This window comes from Silene latifolia, chromosome X (genome assembly GCF_048544455.1).
Source record: "Silene latifolia isolate original U9 population chromosome X, ASM4854445v1, whole genome shotgun sequence".
Taxonomy (NCBI): domain Eukaryota; kingdom Viridiplantae; phylum Streptophyta; class Magnoliopsida; order Caryophyllales; family Caryophyllaceae; genus Silene; species Silene latifolia.
This window is the reverse complement of record NC_133537.1, coordinates 15,421,729-15,442,573: the sequence shown is the minus strand read 5'-3', so window position 1 is coordinate 15,442,573 and position 20,845 is coordinate 15,421,729. Positions and strand designations below refer to the sequence as shown.

General features: G+C 41.9%; 1 non-coding gene across 1 annotated transcript; it reads right to left on the bottom strand.

Moving 5' to 3' along the window:
• Positions 1-3,274: 3,274 nt before the first annotated feature.
• On the bottom strand, positions 3,275-3,381 carry LOC141625640 (small nucleolar RNA R71). The gene has a single exon (XR_012535409.1). It is a non-coding gene; the product is annotated as a small nucleolar RNA R71 (small nucleolar RNA).
• Positions 3,382-20,845: the final 17,464 nt, after the last annotated feature.

Sequence of the window (20,845 nt, the reverse complement as noted above, 5' to 3'; positions counted from 1 at the left end):
TTGATGTAGAAATATTTTTATATCTTGATATGACTGTGGATGTTCTTGTCTGATCAACAAGAGTATCACCGTTTCATTGAAAAGATACCTATATTTTTCTTATGATTATATTATTAAGATGTTGTATACTATAATTTCTCCTTCTAAGTTTCGAGGACAAACCTTTTTAAAAGGAGGGGTGATTGTAACACCCCGTAATTTCGAACCATTATTATATTGCTGAAGTAATTTATTAATTAAGTAAAATTTGATATTAATGTATTTGAAGTAATAATAATTTAAAGAAATATAATTTTATTATATTTTGAAGTAAAGTATTTATTTTGATAGTTTCGAAATGTTTAAAAATAGTTTAAACCGTGTAAAAACCTTTTATTTCGAAATAAGGGCATATCGGGAAAAAAATGACAACTCTTTTGAAAATTGGGCAAACGATTTTGGAAATGGGTCATATGAGTACTCAATTTTCTTGTAATCTCGTGTTTAAGAACTTTGGTCTTGTCGGAATTTGCAATTGACAAGCGGTTCTAATTATCGTCGTAACGAGCCAAAACCGACTCATAAAATTCCGTCTCATCCCGCTCTTCCTCTCCCTTTCCACGGCACCCTCCCCTTTCCTCCTTATCATTTCTTCCTAGCACTTCTTTGTTCTTCTTTTGATCCCTTGACCGACATCCCCAAAGAAAAAAAAAGAAAATTATCTTACAATCGTAATTTCATCATAATTTCTTCGTTTCTAGTCCGATTTTCGCAAAATTTATATTTTCGGAATCCTCTCTTCAAGATCTACATCCTAGTATGTTTTAATTTCAGTTTCTTGATGTTGATTTAAGACGAATTTGGGCATATTTCGATTTTTGTGCTTATTGTTGTGTTTTTATTGTTTATTTAGGTGAAGGTTTGGAAGACGAGTTTGGGGACTCGTATATTGTTGAAGATAATGGTTAGTTGGCAGATTAGGGTTTGGGTTCAAGGTGCTAATTGCTCATTTTGTTGCTAAAGGTAACATATTTCGAGTTACTCGACGAATAATCGTCACATTCTTTGCTTTTTGTTTGATTTTGTGATTATTAATTGAATGGTTTATTTCACATGTTAATATGGGTTAATTTCTTGTCTAATTCATGTCTTTTGTTAGTTTAAGTTAACATATTAGTATAGGAATGATTAATTGATGCTTCAGACGATGTTAAACTGAATAAAAATGGAGAAATTAAGGGTTGGGGGTGGCGGCAGCAAGAGCGGCAGCAGTCGCAGTGCCCACGGGCCGCCCGGGTTAGCCCGTTGCTTGTTTCGCGGTTTTTCATGCATTATTTGTCATTTCGGGTTTATTAATGTTATAATTAGTATAAGTAACAAATGGGTAATCTTTTGAAATGAATCATATTAGTAGTAAAAATTATGTTGATGGTAAAAATTATGTTTATTTTGGTAGTTGACACATGTTAGAATAGGTTATAAAATGAAATTGTAATGAATAGGCTCAAAATGAATTTTATAGCGATAATTGTAATGTTTGGATGATTATGCCGAAAATGAGCCTTGGTCCCTTTGACAATCGATGTCGATCAATTGTGTGATTGGTCACCGCAATTTAACCCGTACTGTCGCAGATCGGTGCGGGTAAAAATTCGGTTGGATGAAATTTTATATGAATTGGATAATCGGCCTTTTTCTTGTTTTAGGCCATTTATTAAGTCTTAGTTCACATGTGTTGTTGGTTGAATTTAATAGTTTCTTATATTGTAGAAACGGCCCTAGATTCCCTGAAACCTTTAATATTGTTAATATTGCTAGAAATGGTATTGGTATTAAATACTTTTTGCAAGTTGTTGTGTTTGTCATAGATAGGTCTTTATAGTCTTTGACGAGTATATGTTCACCGCTTAATAGCCTTTGTGTTCCCGACTTGGTGGGATTATATCCAAGTTGGGGCATGACCTCGTTACTTATTTTGATAGTAAGTGGTCAGCTTAAGTACTAGCCAACCCTTTGGTGGACTCCTTAGGGTACTCACTTTGTTTTAGAAAAATTGTGGGTCTTGGGTGCGGTGGTGTGTATCCGCATGTCTAGGTCTGCGCAGATTTTAGGCTAGGGTTGTGTTGTGTCTTGGCCATGTTTTGATAGAACCTCTGAGCCAAGATACCGGTTCGATTACCTTCCCTACCTCGTGGTATAGACTCGAGTTACAGAGTGACTATTGACCGTACTAAGAACTTATGCCTGTCTTTGATATATTGCCCTTTCTTGTATGGTGATTTTATGAATTGTAATAGGTGAGATGTAAGTCGGTTACAATTGATAAAGTTTGGATTACTGTTTGTTATATGTTTCACATGATAGCTTAAATTGGTCAGTTTAGTGTTTATATGTTAGAATACTTGATAATTTAATTATTTATCATGTTGTTTACATGTTACATTACATGTTACATTAAATATGACATTTCGTGGCTGGGAGGACTCGAAGTTACTCCCCACTGAATTGTGGCTTTCGTGTTTGTATAAAATGCGATTGACAGGTTGAAGATGATTAAATGGGGTACACAGACGAGCTAGTGAGCAAAAGAACCTTGGACTTAGTTTGACTATTTTTGTAGTAAACCTTTAGACTTTTGGTTATGTTTATATTTTGAAGGGACATATGTCTCCCTCTTTTACTTTGGTTTGTATCTCTAAATTTTCTTGCCTTTAGCATAGTTATGTAAATTAGTTTGTTAGTATTTACAGGTTTTGGCACCCTCCTCTTGGAAATGTTTGTGAATGGTTTAGAAAAGTTTTAAAAATTACAGGTTTTGTCTAGTTGAACCAATTACAAACATATCCTGTCAGTTTTTCTGCAGAATTTACGTGTTTATTTAACGCCAAAATTTGAGGGTGTCACAATCCCAGTCATGGCTGAAGAAGCAACCATTGCAAGTCACTCAGAGCCTACAGCTGCGAATCTCTACAAAGGATTCGAACTACCTGGGGAGGCGAGAAAATTCGAGCCAAAACCTTCCTATATTAACGTGGTTGAGAGAAACCAGTTCGGGGGAGTTGCAAATGAAGATGCAGCCAAACACATGGAGATTTTTATTGATTATTGCTGCTCTATACCCCCGCCGGCCGGTGTGACCCAAGATCAGATCAAGGAGACCATGTTCATTTTCTCTCTTCGTGACGCTGCAAGAGAGTGGTATAGAGATCTGGACCGAGCCGCCCATGGGATCACCGACTGGAATTCCTTAGCCCTGGCATTCTATAAAAAGTACTTCTCTGCCTCGAAGACGAATGCCATTAGAGCTCAGATCACGAGCTTTAAACAAGGGCCTAATGAGAACTTTCATGAAGCATGGGTCCGTTTCAAGAAACTGGTGCAAACCATACCGCACCATGGGTTCGAAAAATGGAGTCTTTGCAACCAGTTCTATAATGGGCTGTATGACGATCAGAGGGCTATTTTGGATGCTGCAGCCAATGGCCGATTTGATGAGAACATGGGAGACACTAAGGGGTGGAAGATCATCGATGATTTGGCCACTCATAAGGTTGAATATGGAAATTCGAGAGGAAACCAGAGGAGAGCTGCTGAATCTTCCTCTGTTGCTGCACTAGAAGCTCTCACTGTAAGGTTTAACAAATATGAATTGGGAGGAGCTTCTAAAGGTGGGATGTACCATGTTAACGCTGTTTCAGACGGTCCTTTCGTCTGTAGAAGATGTGGAGCTGAGGGGCATGTCTCAGAGAATTGTTCTGTTCCCTTTGAGTCTTGTGCTGCCTTTCAACACTATAGGCAGACAAACACGTACTATGAGCCGAATGTCCACCCCAACTTGAGGTGGAGTAGCCAGAATGTCCTGAATTCGACTCAACCTCCACAACAGCAGCAGCAGCAAGCTTATGTGCCCCCTCATCATAAGCAACAACAATACCAAAAGCCTCTCTATGTGCCGCAGCAGCAACAATCCCAGAATTCCGATTTTACTGAGTTTAAGAACTTGCTGCTGAAGGAGTCCCAAGCTAGAGAGGCCGAGATGAAGCTACTAGAGAGCCAAATTGCTCAATTGGCTAGTAAGAGTACCACTCGAGCTCCCGGACACTTACCGACTCAAACTGACCAGAAAGAGACCCTGAATGCCATTAGTTTGAGAGGAGTGGGTCTCACTGGGAGGGGCCTGCTATGGTCGAGGATGCCCCTGAAAAGAATGAGGCGGAACCGAGTCAAAAGAAAGCTTTAACGAAAAATAACAAGAACAAGGCGTCTACCAGGTATATCAGTCGATCGACTGATATACCTGGTCGATCGACTGATATGCGGGTTACAGGAGCTTCTGGAACTGTACACCTTAGTCGATCGACTGAGCAAGGTGGTCGATCGACTGAGGCCCCTGCTGATATTGAGAAATTTCGTCCTTCAATGCCCGATAATTTGAGAGACCATTTGTTCCGGGGTTCGACAACTCCGAAAGTATTGGGGCAAGACCCGAGTGCTGATGGATCCGTCCCAATTCCGAAGTTCGACCCAATGTCGGTCAATGGCTCACATTTGAGACGGACTGAGGAGGGTTCAAGTTTCAATAAGGAGAAGGTGGTGGACTTTCAGCCTAAGTCCACGGATGCCGGCATGCGAGACTTAGAGGAGAGGGCTAAGGTACTTCTCTAAGCCCCATATCCAGAGAGACTAGTGCCGACGAAGGAACAGGTATCTTTCAATAAATTTGAAAAGGTTATTCGTAGTTTGAATGTATAAGTTCCTTTCCTTGAGTTGGTCAATCAAGTGCCTGCCTACACTAAATTCATGAAACAACTCCTGTCTAAGAAAAAGTCACTTGAAACAATTAGCATCATACCGTCGCACCGATCGAGGAAACTTGTTCTTATCTATCTCACAATGCGCCCCATAAACTAGCTGACCCAGGTAGATTTTCTGTTCCTTGTAATATAGGTACCTACTCTATTGAGAAGGCATTATGTGACCTAGGAGCTATTATAAGCGTCATGCCCCTGAGCCTTGCTAGGAAGCTCAAATTGACTAGGTTCGCAGTGATGATATGACAAGATGCATGGTCGACCGATCTGCGGTCCAGCCAATAGGAGTTCTAGAAGACATCCCCGTGCAAATAGGGAAGTTTTTCTTCCCTGTTGACTTTATCGTCCTAGATATGCCTGAGGATGCCCACATACCTATCATTCTAGGTAGGCCGTTTCTGCACACTGCTGGTGCAGTTATTGATGTTGGTTCTGGGACCCTGACCTTCAAAGTGGGGAAGCATTCTATTGTCTTTGCCAGTAGGCTAAGAAAAAGGACCCCATGTGGCCCGTGACTTGTAACACGGTTTCTGACAAGAAATCGTACTTTGTGCTTCCTAATTTACCTATCTCTATTCCTCCTGTAACCCCTCCGCCCCAGATTGGGAGCAAATTGGAGGAAGATTTGTCTATTTCTGATATTGCAGGAGCTGGTTTGGGGAAGGAAGAACTGCAAGTCACTCCAGCTCCAAAGAAGCCAATCATTTCACGAGGAGGTCTTGGTTGCTTTAGCTATGCCACCGATGAGGAAGTTGATGACGAGCCGGTCAAGGCAAGGGAGTCCGACTTGGACTTCGACGAGTCTGAAGAGGTCATTGACTGGCGAGATGATGAAAGTGTAGATCCGTTGAGCCATACGGACGTGGAAGCTAAGAAGGGTGCAGCTGAGAAGATAGGCACCGTTGAGGCTACCTCTAGTAGCCAGAAGCCGACGAAGTGGGCTATTCCGTGGCCGTTCTTGATCAACTACTAGTTGATCACATGTTTTCCAAACATTTTATTTGCTTTTGTTAGACACTTTTTATTGCTTTTGTGTGCGCGAAACTTCGCATTTTATTTTGCTTGCTTAGGATTTTATGCGTTTTAGACTTTATTTTGGGTTTTGCGCAATTTTGGGCGCGTATTATTGTGCCCTTGCAGGTTTTTAGACCTCTTTAGCTCAAGTAATTGAGCAAATACGAAGAAATAAGAAGTTACAGCAGTATTTTTAGTCGATCGACTGGCCTGAGTGGTCGATCGACTGATCTGCAAGTTCCAGGAGCTACTGTTCCTTTCACCTCGGTCGATCGACTGAGTGATGTGGTCGATCGACCGACCTGCACTGCTGTACCTGTTTACGACCTCTCTCCTGCTATGTTTGGTCGATTTGCGGAATTGAGGGAGTTTTCTACTCTACTTTATCTTCCGTCATTTTATTTATTTCTTCTTTTCTCAATTATGCACATAATACCGTTTCATTATTGTCTTTCTCGATTTTATGCGTGATACTTTGTTTGTCTTTTCAGGTACTTATTAGTAGCACTGCTAACTACTGAAACCTCCTAGCTCACGCTGGCTTGGGGAGGTTTCCTTTTGCTGCGCTTAAAGTCTTGTGAGTTCCCGATTTCCACTTCATGTCATGTTTTATTTGTTTAAATTTCTCGCAAATTCCCGTTTTCCTTGTTTATTTCCTTACATGATTTTGCACAATGGGGACATTGTGTGATTTGGTTTGGGGAAGGGTTTTGCGTCGCATTTGCGTAAGTTTTATTGCATTTCTGTTTCACGTTTATATTTTTGTCTTGCATTGTTTATTGCATTGTTTATTTCATTTCATCCATATATACAAAATTCAAAAAAATTGAAAAATTTCAAAAATTTCAAAAAAATTCACGTTTATTTTAGCATATAGGTCGAGTCGGAACGGTAGTATTTCAATGATGACATTGCATTTGCAGCTGTTTTGCCTAAGCCTTGCTTGATTGACATGTTATTAGTAGAATCGTATATGCATATCTACGAGTTTTCGTTAAATTATTTGCTGAACTTGAGACTTGACTTTGATTTTTGGCAAACTACATCATATTTCTGAGATTTAGAGCCTATAACTGGTGACATCTATGACCGGTTTATTTAGGAATGTGAGTAGTACTCCTTATGAGACATGTCATATCAATGTGCATAAATATGAACTTAATCTGCTTAATACCTGTATGCATTCGGTCTGTGGTTCGTTGACACATGTGGTAGAGGTTTCCCTTTATTCGTTTTGCCCATAAGCTCCACACTGCTTAAAATATCCTTTTTGTCCCATTTACTACATCCTACATTTAGCCTGCCCTTTGTCAAGCTAGTAGTCTTAGTTGTTGGGATTGTTACTTCGTTTTTGGTGGTAAATGCTCTTATTGAGATTTAGTTGGGAGAATGAGAAGAAAGGAAAGAAAAACAAAAAAATAATAGAAAAGAAAAGAAAAGAAGTGAAAAAGAAATGATTCGAAGAAAGAAAAAAAAAAAAAAAAAAAAGAGGTTCTGTACTGTTGAAGCGGTCGATCGACTGGCATCATAGGTCGATCGACCGAGGTTCGTGAGAAAGGAAGAAATCAATTTCGCATAATTCAAGTCTTTATCTTATGGCGATTTTTTGCTCCCATGTATCATTTATATCTTATGGGGAGTTAGTTGATTACTTTTATACCTGGAGATTGTAAGATTTGTGCTTGCTATAGCACCGTTTCGTTTGATGTTGAGAAAGAAGAAGGATGTTGTCATATGGTTCCGTTTTGGTACTAGCTTGATCACCTGTACCTCCACTTTTCCATAATTTTTTTGCCTCTTCTTACCCATACCTCACATATCCACATATATACCTCGGCATGTGTCATGGTCTTTTGTTGGTTGGAATGCATATGTACGGTTGTAGAGATTGTTTTTATATTATATTGCAGACATGTTCTTATAGGTCGTAGTTAGGTGAGAGTCTGTACAAAATGAATTCTTTCTATCCTCTTATATTCACCTGTGCTTATGTGTGACTTGAGCGACCCGTAAGAGTCCAAATTGATAATTCTCTATAGTTGACGGTTCAGTAATTTTTCTAACGACGTCATAACTCGTTTGCATGATTCACATTGCTAATTGATTGTTGGTTAATGCATTAAATTGGTTTAGGCTTTACATGTTGCATTTCGCTCTGAGATTGAACTCATTCCATTAGGTCATTAGATCAAGTCCTGTTCTTGCTTGGGGACAAACAAGGGTTTGGTTTGGGGAAGTTTGATGCGTGTCTTTTATATGATGTTTTGCACCTCATTTTACACGCATTTCAGAGCTCATTTGTGTAGTTTAAGCTACCATTTCCCCCATTTCCGTCTACTTTCGTGTTTTTGTACTTTATTGCAGAAATGTGAAGAATTCAACGGAAATTGAGCTAAATCCGTCCCCGACTATCATGCATTGCAATTGACGTGAAGTATTGACTCGAGGAATGAGCTTGGTGCGCATTTCAAAGCCCAAAAGACAAATCCACGAGATTTTAGAAGTCAAGTATCAGCTCAAGCAGTCGATCGACCACTACCATCAGTCGATCGACCAACCTGCGGGTTCCAGAAGCTATTGTACACATCAAGAGCAAGCCGATCGATCGCCATGCTTAGTCGATCGACCAAGCCGCTATCCCGCATTTAGAATTAAAAGATCGAGGAACTTGAAGCCCATTATGTTTAGGTTTTGATAATAAGTGTTACGTATGTTTGCTATATAACGTAACCTAGAACATCAGATACATGCATCCAGTTTTGATCCGATTTTTATCTAAGTTTTACACAGTAACATTCAGTTTCTATTAGGGTTCGGAATATTGTTTTAGCATTGGAATTTCGTTCTTATTCTTAATCATTCCTCTGCAATCTCGGTATTCTTCTGCCTTATTTCGATTCACTTTTATTTCGTTGTTAGTATAGAATTGCTAGTTAGGTTCCCGAAACCGTTTTATCGTTGCATGTTAATTATTTATCTTACCGCTTTAATTATGAATTCATTACCTTTATGCCCTAGTTTTATTGTTGTTATCATCCTTAGTATGAGTAGCTAAATAGTTTGTGCTAGGATGTAGAGGAATTATAGTATAGGCGGCAATATAATGAACACGGCCTAATTCGCGTGTTGGTCGATCGACCACCCTACCCGGTTGATCGACTGACCACGTGAGGTTGTATTTTCGTTTTAATTGTTTTAATTCTTTATGCGACGAATCGAGTGCACACGACTAGTTGAATGCTTAGGATATGACTGACCCATTAGATCGAGAGATAGGGACAGTTGCTAGATCACCAATTAAAATGACTAAACTATGCTGAGATCGAAAGATAGGTAAAGTTTAGACCGTAAATCACTTTTCAGGACGAAAGTTAGTATTAGTGATATTAGGGACCTATAGCGAGATCGAAAGATGCTATTTGTTAAGAGTGGACTGAGAGGACCTCTTTATTTCCCGCCTCACATGTGTTCGATTTGGACCTGTTTAGTATGCTGCCGCCGAAGCTATAACGAACCGACCATCCTAGTACCCCTTTTTATACTTGTTTTCATCTGTTTGCTTAGTTTACTTTATTTTATTGCTCATTAGCTATAGACCAATTCAATCAAAGCCCCACCTCATTGTTACCTTAGACCGAACTTAAAAAACTAGAAATTACGTCTGCCTCTCTGTGGTTCGACCCGACTGCCGCTAGCTATAGTTGTAGTTGGAGATTATAAATTTATTTTTACACCTCACGACGTGATCACGTATTCTACTCTAAAGTCAAATCCCAGAAGCCGATTGGAAGAGGGATAGATATGAAGAACTCATCCTCTTGGATGAACGTAGGCTACGCACCTTGCATAATGTCCAAACATATCAAGCACGTATCAAACGAGCTTTCAACAAAAGGGTTAAGCCAAGAAACATCAAGGAAGGAGACTTGGTACTCAAATCGGTTAGAGCTCTTCTACCTGTTGACCCACGGGGAAAATTCAAACCTAATTGGGCTGGACCATTTCTAGTCAAATCCATACTTCCAGGGGGTGCGGTTAGAATCAGAGACCTAGACGGGAATGAGTTTTCCAACCCAACAAACCTTGACCAACTAAAACTGTAATATGCCAAGAATAGGAACAAAAACGCGCCTCGCGTAACCTCACGTGTCGGCCCCTGGCCACGCTGAAATAAGCTAATGTCACTTTGCTCTTGCACTTTGGCAATTTTTGTCGTCTTCATATCATCAAATAAACTAAATTTGGACCTTCAGAGTAAGCAAAAGCTCATGCTTATTTTCTAAGTTCACTACAAACTTTTGCTTAGAACAATTATTCTTTTACATTTACTCGAACTACACGCAAGGGTTTGATTTCATTTTGAATACGTAGGCAATCTTTTACAGGATACAACCCACTATTTTTAAAAATGTAAATAGAAGGACATTTGCATTGCATTTGGAATTCGACAAGAATAATAAATAGAAAATCACAACGGTTTCATAACCATTTAACCTTTTTTATTTCATTCATTTTTCTAATAGTAATAGTACGCTACATAATAAAAATAAAATAGACTAGGATTCTAAAAACCCCACCTTTTTATTACAACAATAATAATAATAATAAATAATATATAAAGACTCGGGCTATTCATCCATCTTCCCCTTGCCCTTGTCATTCTTGTCATATTTCTTGTCACGACCTCGAGCTGGACGCTCTTGCGCCACTTCGGACCTAATCACCAAAGGTCTTTCTCGAGGCCTAGACTTCCCATTCTTGCCAATCTCCATCTCTACGACAGGAGAAGTCTTCGGTTTATTCGAAGGATGAACAACTCGAAACCCGGCTTCTTCCTCTCCCTCAGTCAAATGCTTTTCTTTCTCTTTCTCCACCTCGCGCACCTTGTAGTCAACGGGTTCGCGCTTCCTCAATCTCTCGCGCTCTTCCGGAGTAGTAACTTTCCTCCAGCGCAGGTAAGAATCTGACACCCATAAGGCATTAGCAGAAGAGTTCAAGAACCATACATTTCTTTGAACCCATTTAATGGCCCACTCCCTTCGGCTCTCTGTAGTCAGCGCCACAACAGTCTGCGGAACGGTATCAAGCTTCGGGATTGTCTGTTTTAGTCCAACTTGTCTCATCAGCCTTTCCGGGAAAATGCACACCATAAATTCCAGGGCAGGAATGCGCACGGACCGAGTAGGATCCAAAGAAGACACCCCAGTGACAGATTTGAGATGCCACCATGGCACAATCCACCTAATCAACGGGCCGTCGTCACTCTTCAGTTTGTTCTCCCAATAATTGCAGACTCGGGCGAAATCCACCATGTAAAGCCTCGTCCTCATGGCAATTGAACGAGCATGATAGGAAGGAACATGAACTGGGGGCTCGATCAATCGAAGCCGTTCCATAAGCCAAACCTACTAAAAGCGGGTATTAGACATCGGAAAAAAAAAAAGAAAAAAAAAAAACGAAAAAAAAAAAAGAGGGGAAATGTTCTTTTACCTGCAGAATGACGGGACTTCCCAAATACGGTAGGTCATGATTGGTTTTCCTATTATCCAAGCCCAACGGGATCTTTCCTAAGCATAAACAAGCTGGGCTCCTGCGCAGCTCCATTTGCTCAACAAGGCCCAGAAGACGGGGATCACCTCTCAAGTCTTCATCAACATGCCCTTGGAAGACATACACATGCAACAAACAAAACCCAAATGCCCTTCGCCTGGCAACATAAGAAACGGTGGGGTCAGCCCTGTTAATAAATCGGTCAATGAAGTCCAACATTCGCACTCCCTTCGAGGTCACTAGACGGTCCACCTCGAGTCTAGTCAACCCAAGCAAGTCTCTAAATTTGCTCTTGTACCCTTGCGAAGTAGAAGGAATGGCAGACAAGTGTTCAGGATCCCACCCACCAATCGCAGCAATTTCTTCAGGAAATGGGCAAATATCGCCTCCAGGGAACGCAAAAACATGGTAATTCGGGTCCCAATAATCGAGACAAGCATCCAAGAACGGTTTGACAACCTTGATAAGCTTCAAACTCAGCAGTGATCCAAGATTATAGGCGCCCATGTCATATTTCTCCATGTTTGAAAATTCGTTGGTCCATTCTTTTACGCGAACCTCTAAAGTATTCATGACAAAGGATTATTTTGAGAGTTTTAAGTAATAAGACGAAGAAGAGACGGAAGAATTGTGTGAATAAAAGCTCCATCGACGTCTCTATTTATACTAATTTCTGTTTCCAAAAATCCGCCAGAACGGAACAACCTGGGAACAGGCGCAGCACCCGCTGCGCCTCTTCAAAGGGACGCAGCTCATGCTGCGCCTTTTCCTCAGCTTAACTTCTGTGATTTTCCGCATTCCATGACGAATAATTTCCTATTCCTACGGGTTATTATTTTGATAAATACGTGGAGGTTACCATATTTCGGGTTTCCTAAACTTTCGCGGGCACGCATTTCGAGACGACATCGACATTTTCGTCATTTCACCACACTTGTACAATTTCATTTTAGGAAATAATTCTCATTTCAAAATTTAAATTTATTTCATTTATTTCATTTCTTTTTTTAATCATCTCATTTCTAACTTATAGATTTCTATTTTTTTCTTTTTTTAGGGGATAACCCTCCCTACCGTCCGGTCATTTCGGTCATTTCCGGCAAATTTTTTGCATTTTTGCGTTCTTTTAAGTCACTCGTTTTACACTAATCAAGGCCATATGTATGTTTTGCGTGATTTCTATGTAAATTTCGGCGGCATGACGGCGTAAACCGTCATCTACCAAACCTGTTCGAAGCTAACCTGAAGATACAAGCAGCACAGCCCAGCAACAAAGGCACTCAGGCCATCTCATATACAACCAAAAAGGGGAAATGTGCAACAAACTGGGGGCTCGAGCCCCAAACAAAGTCTAGAATGTTCAAAATGAAGGTCCAAAATGTACAACTGTGCAAAATACAGCCAACAAACAAACAAAAACTAAAACAAAACTACTGTTGGTCGCCCTCCAGCTCTGCAACCCTTGCCGCAAGAGCAACAATCTCGGCGTCTCGAACCTCGAGCTCCCTCAACAAGCGAGCTGTCTCCTTCCGAGACTGAGTCAACTCTCGCTCCAGCTCGCGGTCCCCCTGTAAACAACAAAATTGGCTCATGTCAATCGTTTTAAGCAATTACAAGAAAAGTTGGAAAATCAAAAGTAAAAAACGAAACAGGCACAAGGTTCATACCTGACGACCTCGACCGCCGACAAGTGCCTCGACGGCAGTAGCTCGCAGCCGGTTGGCGACCCTCCATAACGCCACGAACCGAGACGGTGCAACCTGCATTTTCAAAAAGAAGTCCTCAATAATTGAATAAACTCAATCAAAAGTGTTCTTACACAAAAACTATGCAAATTAGAGGTTTACCCTCCGAATCAGATGCTGCCAGTCGTCCAGGCCAGCATCTGTCACAGCCACGTCAAAGTCACGTAGCTCGGAGATCGTCGTCCTCCCGGTCGCGTCAGTGTACTCGAGGGTCTCGGGGTACTCTGGGGGCTTGATGCCCGTCACCTCAACCTCCTGCAAAATCAAATGTTTCTCATTAATCGGTGATCTTTCATCGTATTTTCAAAAATCAAGTAAAGAGGAAGAGTAGAGATACTCACCACTACCGGCCAGTAAGCCAACCTCCCGTAGAGGAACGCCGAGTAGTCCTCGCCGGGAAGAAGGAGGGCGTCACCACTAGCGCCAGCCAGTCGGCCTCCTCTCTTCGCTCGAAAGGCTCCACGAACATCGTCCCCGGGAGGATCAACGGGAACCGTCAACACGTCCCGACAGCACTGACGAGCCAAGCGCTCGCCCAAGTACCACACAGGACCCATCGACGTCCTCAACAGCAGCCGGCTCGAGCTCCTAGGTCGAAGGACCTCAGCCATAAAAGGCGGCGCGTTAGCGTACTCTGCACAATGCCTGGGCACCCACTGGGACAAGATAAACAAAGGAATCATTCTTATGATCAATTTAAAGGCAATATAGAAGCAAATGAATATAAGTGAAATGCTTACGCTGTCTAGCTGAAGAGCGTTCACGTCCCGCCGGTAGACACCGTGAGAAGAACGCTTGCTCTTCGTCCTGCACATCACCCAATCCCTCACCACGGGATAGGCCTTCTCCAGCGGCTCCGTCCTCTTGGGCGCGAGGCCCGGAAAGTAGGAGTACACTCACGCCTGTAAAGCAAGATAGTCAATAACGATCTTTCGTGTTTGGATAAATATAGAAATTAATTTTGTTCTAAATGAAGGTTCATACCTCCAACAGTAGTCCAGGTCCGACAGCGCCAGGAGAAGTCCCTTTCTCCATCAACTCCGGATGAACCATGGCCCTCATGAAGCGGATGAGGACCGAAAAACCAGCAGTGACCCAGTCCCAACGCCCTAGGGAGCTCAGGTCAGAAAGGAAGGGAAGAAGCTTCGTCGACAGCCTCTCTCCCTTGTCTCCGAGGTAGATCGAAGACAGAAACCACCAGAGCCACAAACGGGCCCTCTGCTCAGCTGTACAGGGAGGAGGAGCCATCTCCCCCCCCCCCGTCAATCGTCACCAGCGCCGGGATCTTTCCCTCAAAATAGTCTCGAACGTAGGAGCTGGGCACCAAACCCGGCACTGTGACAGCCCTCGGCGACAAGTTCCAGCCGGTCAACCTCCTAGCCTCGGCCGAGTCCACCCTCATGGCAGTCTCCGGCCACTCCACAGCCTCAGTCCCGCACGGCAGACCAGAAATTATGCCGTAGTCCTCCAGAGTGACTCCCATCTCACCAAAAGGCATGTGAAACGTGGAAGTCGTATCCCAGAATCGGTCCAACAAAGCGCGGACCAGGCTAAGGTTAACCCGCAGCTTCCTCTTCGCGATATCCCTCCAGGCCTGCACCAAGGCACTAAACGCTCCACGCTCGATCATGGCGCGCTCCTCCGCCGACAGCCGCTCGTAGCACTCCATCGCTGTCGTGTAACCCGAGAATGACCTGATGTTCCCGGCCTCCTATTATGATTTAAAACAAAAGCTATCTTTAGTTTTTTTTGAAAAATTGGAAGAGATATGAACAAATGAATGAAAGAAGATGAGTGATGAGTAGTGAATTCCTATTTACCAAGCTCTTCACCTTCCTGTAGGACAGGTGACCCTCTGCAGCCCACAGCAAGAGCCTACTCTCCCAGGTCTCAGGCCACGCGGGTGCCCCCCTCAGCTGACGACCTCCTCCTCCTCCTCAACAGCCTCCTCCTCATGGACCTCGTCCCCAGCAGCCATCACCGCGGCGGTGAAGGCCTGCTCTAAAGCCTCCTCGATCACAACAGTGTCTATCTCCATGGGGGTCCTCCCAGAAGTAGAAGCCTCATCACCTGCAACATTAAAGCAAATTTAGGCCGCGTCACGTGACGACGAGCCTTGGTTAAGGGATTTTCGAGCCTTTGGAAGCCCTGAAACCGCTCTTTTCTCGTCATCTTGGCCATGTTCTCACAAACCCGACCGCTCATGTGGTAATTTGGGTCAAGTCAAGCCTAACTTGAAGCCTAGTCTCGGGTTCAAGTCGGAATTTCGGCAGCATTTCGTTATAACGGCGATTATGCCCTAGAAAAGTGTCCTGAAAAAGCCGTCACAAACCAAGATTCTGAGATGATAGGAAGTTTACCCATCATCCAAGGATCCCAAATATCAAGTTTCATCGCAAATGGACAATCCTAAGGCTATTTTCGAAGCAATTTACGGTTTAGCTGTGAAACCGTCTCAAATTCACTCAAATGCTCAAAACTCAACGAAAATTCGAAACAAATACATGGTTATGTTCCTCATACTACCAATTATCCGTTTCTAATGTCAATTTCACAAGGCAAATGCATTTGGGGAAAAGCCCCAAATTTTCGATCAAATTGGGTCATAAACCCTAATTTTTCGATCAAAATTAAGCAAATACAGAAGATTAATGCAAGAATGAGACACATACCTCGATTAGTCATGATTAATGCAAGCTTTTGAATCAAACCTTGGCGGAAATGGTGAAGATTTGAGAGAGAAATGTGTGATTTATGTTTCGAACAAATGAACACAACCCCTTCTGATTATCGCGTTTTTACGCAGAAAATACACTTTGGGGAATAGACGCAGCAGGCGCTGCGCCTCTTCCAAGAGACGCAGCTCTTGCTGCGCCTCTTCCTGATGTTCCCTCCATACGATTTTTCAAAAATTCATTATGAGTTCGTTATTTGTGGGCCCATCTTTGGTGCGCCTCTTCCCTGATGCTATTTTATCCTTTTGGTCCGTTTGACGATTTTCTTTCGTTCGGATCCATATTTCCCAAGCCAGCAGCAGACTATTGCACATTATTTATTTCTTCCAAGACCCTTGCTTGTCGCAACGAGCATTTATTCCTTCACAGGTGTTTCGACACGCCATCATTATAACGAGAGTAAGCGGATATATTTTCCCTCTCGAGACATGGAGATCAACATTGTTTTCTCTCAGCAGTTCCCGCCTGTGTCCTGCTACTCGCAATTATTTCTCGAAGACTACCCAAGCAGTTTTCCCTCAGCAGTTCCCGCCTGTGTCCTGCTACTCGCAATTATTTCTCGAAGACTACCCAAGCAGTTTTCTCTCAGCAGTTCCCGCCTGTGTCCTGCTACTCACCTTATTTAGCTCCCAGGCTTGACCTTAGCTCCTATAGCTCCTATGCACCTCTGTAAGCGTCTCTCAAGAAGTTTCAGGTATGGTCTCTTCTTATGGCTGGCGAGCCTCCTTACGTAGTCTAATGGACTTTAAACGACCCTCCCCGATAGTCGACAGACTCTAAAATGTTCCCGACGATAGGTCCTTGGCTCAGACCCCTTGAGCCGCCTCGCGTCGCCATAGTCGTCAGGTTGTAATCTTCGATTGACCTGATGGCTATACTTTGACTTTCGCCTTGTCCAAGCCTCAGTCAAAGTGGGGCTCAGAGATACCTCATTTCGCACCTCTCGCAAACCACCCGGTGATGATTGGGCCACATGTTTGCTACGCGGAACGATTTGTGACAGTTCGTAAGTTTATCGTCAAGTGATTGCTCAAATACTAATGTCTACCTCTTAGTTGTCATCTACGTGCCGATACGGTCGTTTTGGCAGTAATTAGAGTACATTTGGAGTCCGGGCCTAAAACCGTCTTCATTTTCTGATAACCGTTAAATCCCGAGTCAGAATGTTCTGGAATGTTCCGGATATTTCTATTCCATATTTTATAAATATTTCACAATATTTATTCTTTGGTAAACAATTTCCCGTAATATTCACATAAAATATTAAGGAAAACCAAATCATTCCGTCCTTCCATAACTCAAACACGGAAATCTTTCTTCCGCAGGAGGAAACCACTTGGGAACAGACGCAGCAGGTGTTGCGCCTCTTCCAAGAGCCGCAGTGGCTGCTGCGCCTCTTCCCAGGTCCTTTTCTGCGTAATTTTCGTATCTTTTTCAAATCTTTCCGAGATTCACTTCCAAAGACTCTCCGAAACCCTAATTCCTTCACGTGATTAGTATAAATAGGAGCCTTCGCTCCTAATATTTCTCACGCAAGTGTCCGCCCTTCTCTTCTCCCTTTGCATTCTAGACCTTTGTTCTTACTTTTTGGCGTCAACGTGCTTGAACTTTCGACCACGTAAGCTCGGATCCTTCTGAGTACCAGCCTCGTTTGCATGACCGACCAATTTGACCAACTCCACAATCAATCAACTTAATTAATCTAATCGTTTTCCTCTTACGATGGCACTTTCTTTACATTCGCGTCGAGCATCACTAATCGATATCTTAGTCCATCTCGTTTCGTCAAACATGTAAGTCTGAGGGTGTATAATCTTTCTTTTATTATTGTTCTTTCCTTTTTGTATAATCATTAATGTAAGATTTATGTCGAAAACACCTCTTAAAACCGATTTCTAAAACCGTGTTTAAAACCCTTTTTACGGATTTCCAGAAGACAAGCCGTCGAGAAAGGACGCAGCAACTGCTGCGCCTCTTCGAAGAAACGCAGTTCCTGCTGCGTCTCTTCGTGAGGCTGCCGCAGTTCCTGCTTCCTTTCTTCTTCCTTCGTCCTCTGTAGTTCGTCAATTCTTTTATTTGTTTTCGTTTGTTTTCTGTAATTCTTTCGTATAATCATGATAATTTCACATGTACATAAATCATCATTCATTCACATGTTTAATTCGTCTTTAAATCCGACTTAAATCCCAAGTAATTCATATTTGCAGGTTTTTGTCATTAAACTCAATCCGGGTTGTAGAAATTCGATTTCTTCATATCGGGTTTCTGGAATTCGATCTTTGATATATTTTCGTCAGTCTTTTGTCATATTCATCGCATATTCGTCATTAATTTGTCATCAATTCGTCATGTTTAGTTTATTCCATTCACCCATGTCACTAATCAATCATTCCATGTAATTAATCCGTTTGCATCCGTCTCATCCATGTTTATTGCTCTTATGACCATTAATCACATGTAATTAACCTATTAATCACTTCTATCCGAGTATATATTATTAATCATCCATTAAATTAACCCACGAACATTAACGATTTGCAGTTCCGGCTTCACAGCCAGAACTCACCCTTGGAACAGACGCAGCATCTGTTGCGCCTCTTCTAGAGGGCGCAGTCCTGCTGCGCCTGTTCCAGGATGATTTCTGTCTCTGAACTCCGTTGTTGCTTGACCTAGTTTAATTAGTCTACGTATAATTAACTATTATCCGTATTATCGCCTTCTGACTTGTTCGTGAATTATTCTTTTATTCTTTTTCTCAAATCATTCGTTTTAAAGGTATTTTCGACATAAATCGCCTAATCCGTTGTAATTATTGTAATTTCTTATTATTATAATTTTATTCCTTGAATTTTGTATTATTTGTATGTTTTCACATGTAATTGAACCTTAATTCCTACTTCGACCCAATTGTATGTTAAATTATGTGTCTCACCGACTTAGCCTAATTCTCACATGTTAGGATTAAAACTTGGATGTTGCATTGCATGCATATAATCGACAATATATCAAGTATAGATGATGTCCCTAATCATTAGTAGAGGCCGCTATCGAGGCGGGCGGGATTAGGTGTTCGATCAAAAGAGCTTCCTAATACGTACCCTTACCCCTTACTCCAGATCTCTGTGAACATCCGTGTTCATTGGCATCCACGAGAGTCATTCTAGACATAGAATGCTAAGGGTAACGATTGCTTAGTGTTCATGTCTCTACTTTGTCTCTTGACATGACACGAGGTATTCGAACGGTTCCAATTTCCCATAAAAATTGCTGGCGACTCCAACAAAAATGCAAACGCTTGTTCGCTTGCTCCCAAGCGCCCCCGCTGTCCACAGAGTGGACCAATGATGGCAAAGAAAATCACGCGTCTAGGATATTAATGGACCACGATGGAATCTGATTGCATCAAGTATGTCAGACATTGCCATAACTGCCAAATTTTCGGGAATGTGCAACATGTCCCTCCTTCACTACTTTACACTATGACATATCCTTGGCCATTTTATGCTTAGGGAATCGACATCATCGGAAAGATCACTCCAGCCGGAACAGGAGGTCACTGTTTCATCTTGGTAGCCATCGATTATTTTACTAAATGGGTCGAAGCGACATCTTACACTAGTCTCACAGCCAAAAACGTGGCAAAGTTTATACAAACCAATATCATCTGCCAATATGGTTGCCCACACGAGATCATCAGCGACAATGGATCACATTTCCAGGCGGAGACTGAACAATTTCTAGCCAAGTACAAAATCAAACACCACCATTCCTCACCATACAGACCTCAAACTAATGGCGCGGTGGAGGCAGCTAACAAGAACGTCGTCACTATACTCAAGAAAATGATCGACAATTATAACGATTGGCCCAGTAAGATACCGTTCGCATTATGGGGATATCGCACATCAGTTAGGACGCCTACTGGGGCTACTCCTTTCTATTTAACTTACGGCATGGAAGCTGTACAAACAGTTGAACTAGAAATCCCGTCCTCACGTATTTTGCTCGAAAGTCAAATTCCAGAAGCTGATTGGAACTAAGATAGATATGAAGAAATCATCCTCTTGGATGAACGAAGATTTCGCGCGTTATATAATGTGCAAACATATGAGGCACGTATCAAACGAGCCTTCACCAAAAGGGTTAAGCCTAGAAACATCAAAGAAGGAGACTTAGCCCTCAAATCAGTTAGAGCTCTTCTACCTGTTGATCCACGAGGAATGTTCAAACCCAACTGGGCCGGGCCATTTTTAGTTAAGTCCATACTCTCGGGGGGTGCGGTTAGGATCACAGACCTAGATGGGAATGAATTCGCTAATCTAACTCACCTCGACCAACTGAAACGATATTATGCTTAGCGTAGGACAAAACACGCGCCTCGCGTAACCCCCACGTGCCGCTCATACGACACGAAATAAAAATGGCCCTGGGCCCGCTAAAATAAAGCTTATGTCACCTTGCTCTTGCATTTTGACGGTTTGTCATCCTCATATCATCAAAAATTGAGTTGTATTTTAGGAGTAAGTAAAGCTCATGCTTATTTTCTAGTTCACTACAAGCTCTTGCTTAGAACAATTATTCTTTTACATTTACTCGAACTACGCGCAAGGGTTTGATTTCATTTTTTTAAATGAATACGTAGGAAATCTTTCACAGGATACAGCCCATTATTTTAAATGTAAATAGAAGGAAATTTGCATTTGCATTTGAAATTCGATAAGAATAATAAAATGAAAATACAATAGTTTCATAGCTAATTAATCTTTTATTCATAAGTAATAATAAAATGCCACATAGTATAAAATGCTGAAAAATGAATAAGCTAGGATTCTAAAAAACCCGCAACTTATTACAAATAATAATAATAATAATAAATAATACTACGACTTAGGCTACTCTTCCATCTTTCCTTTGCCTTTGTCATTTTTATCATACTTCTTGTCTCGATCACGAGTCGGGCGCTCCTGTGCTATCTCTGACCTAATCACCAAAGGTCTCTCTCGCGGTCTAG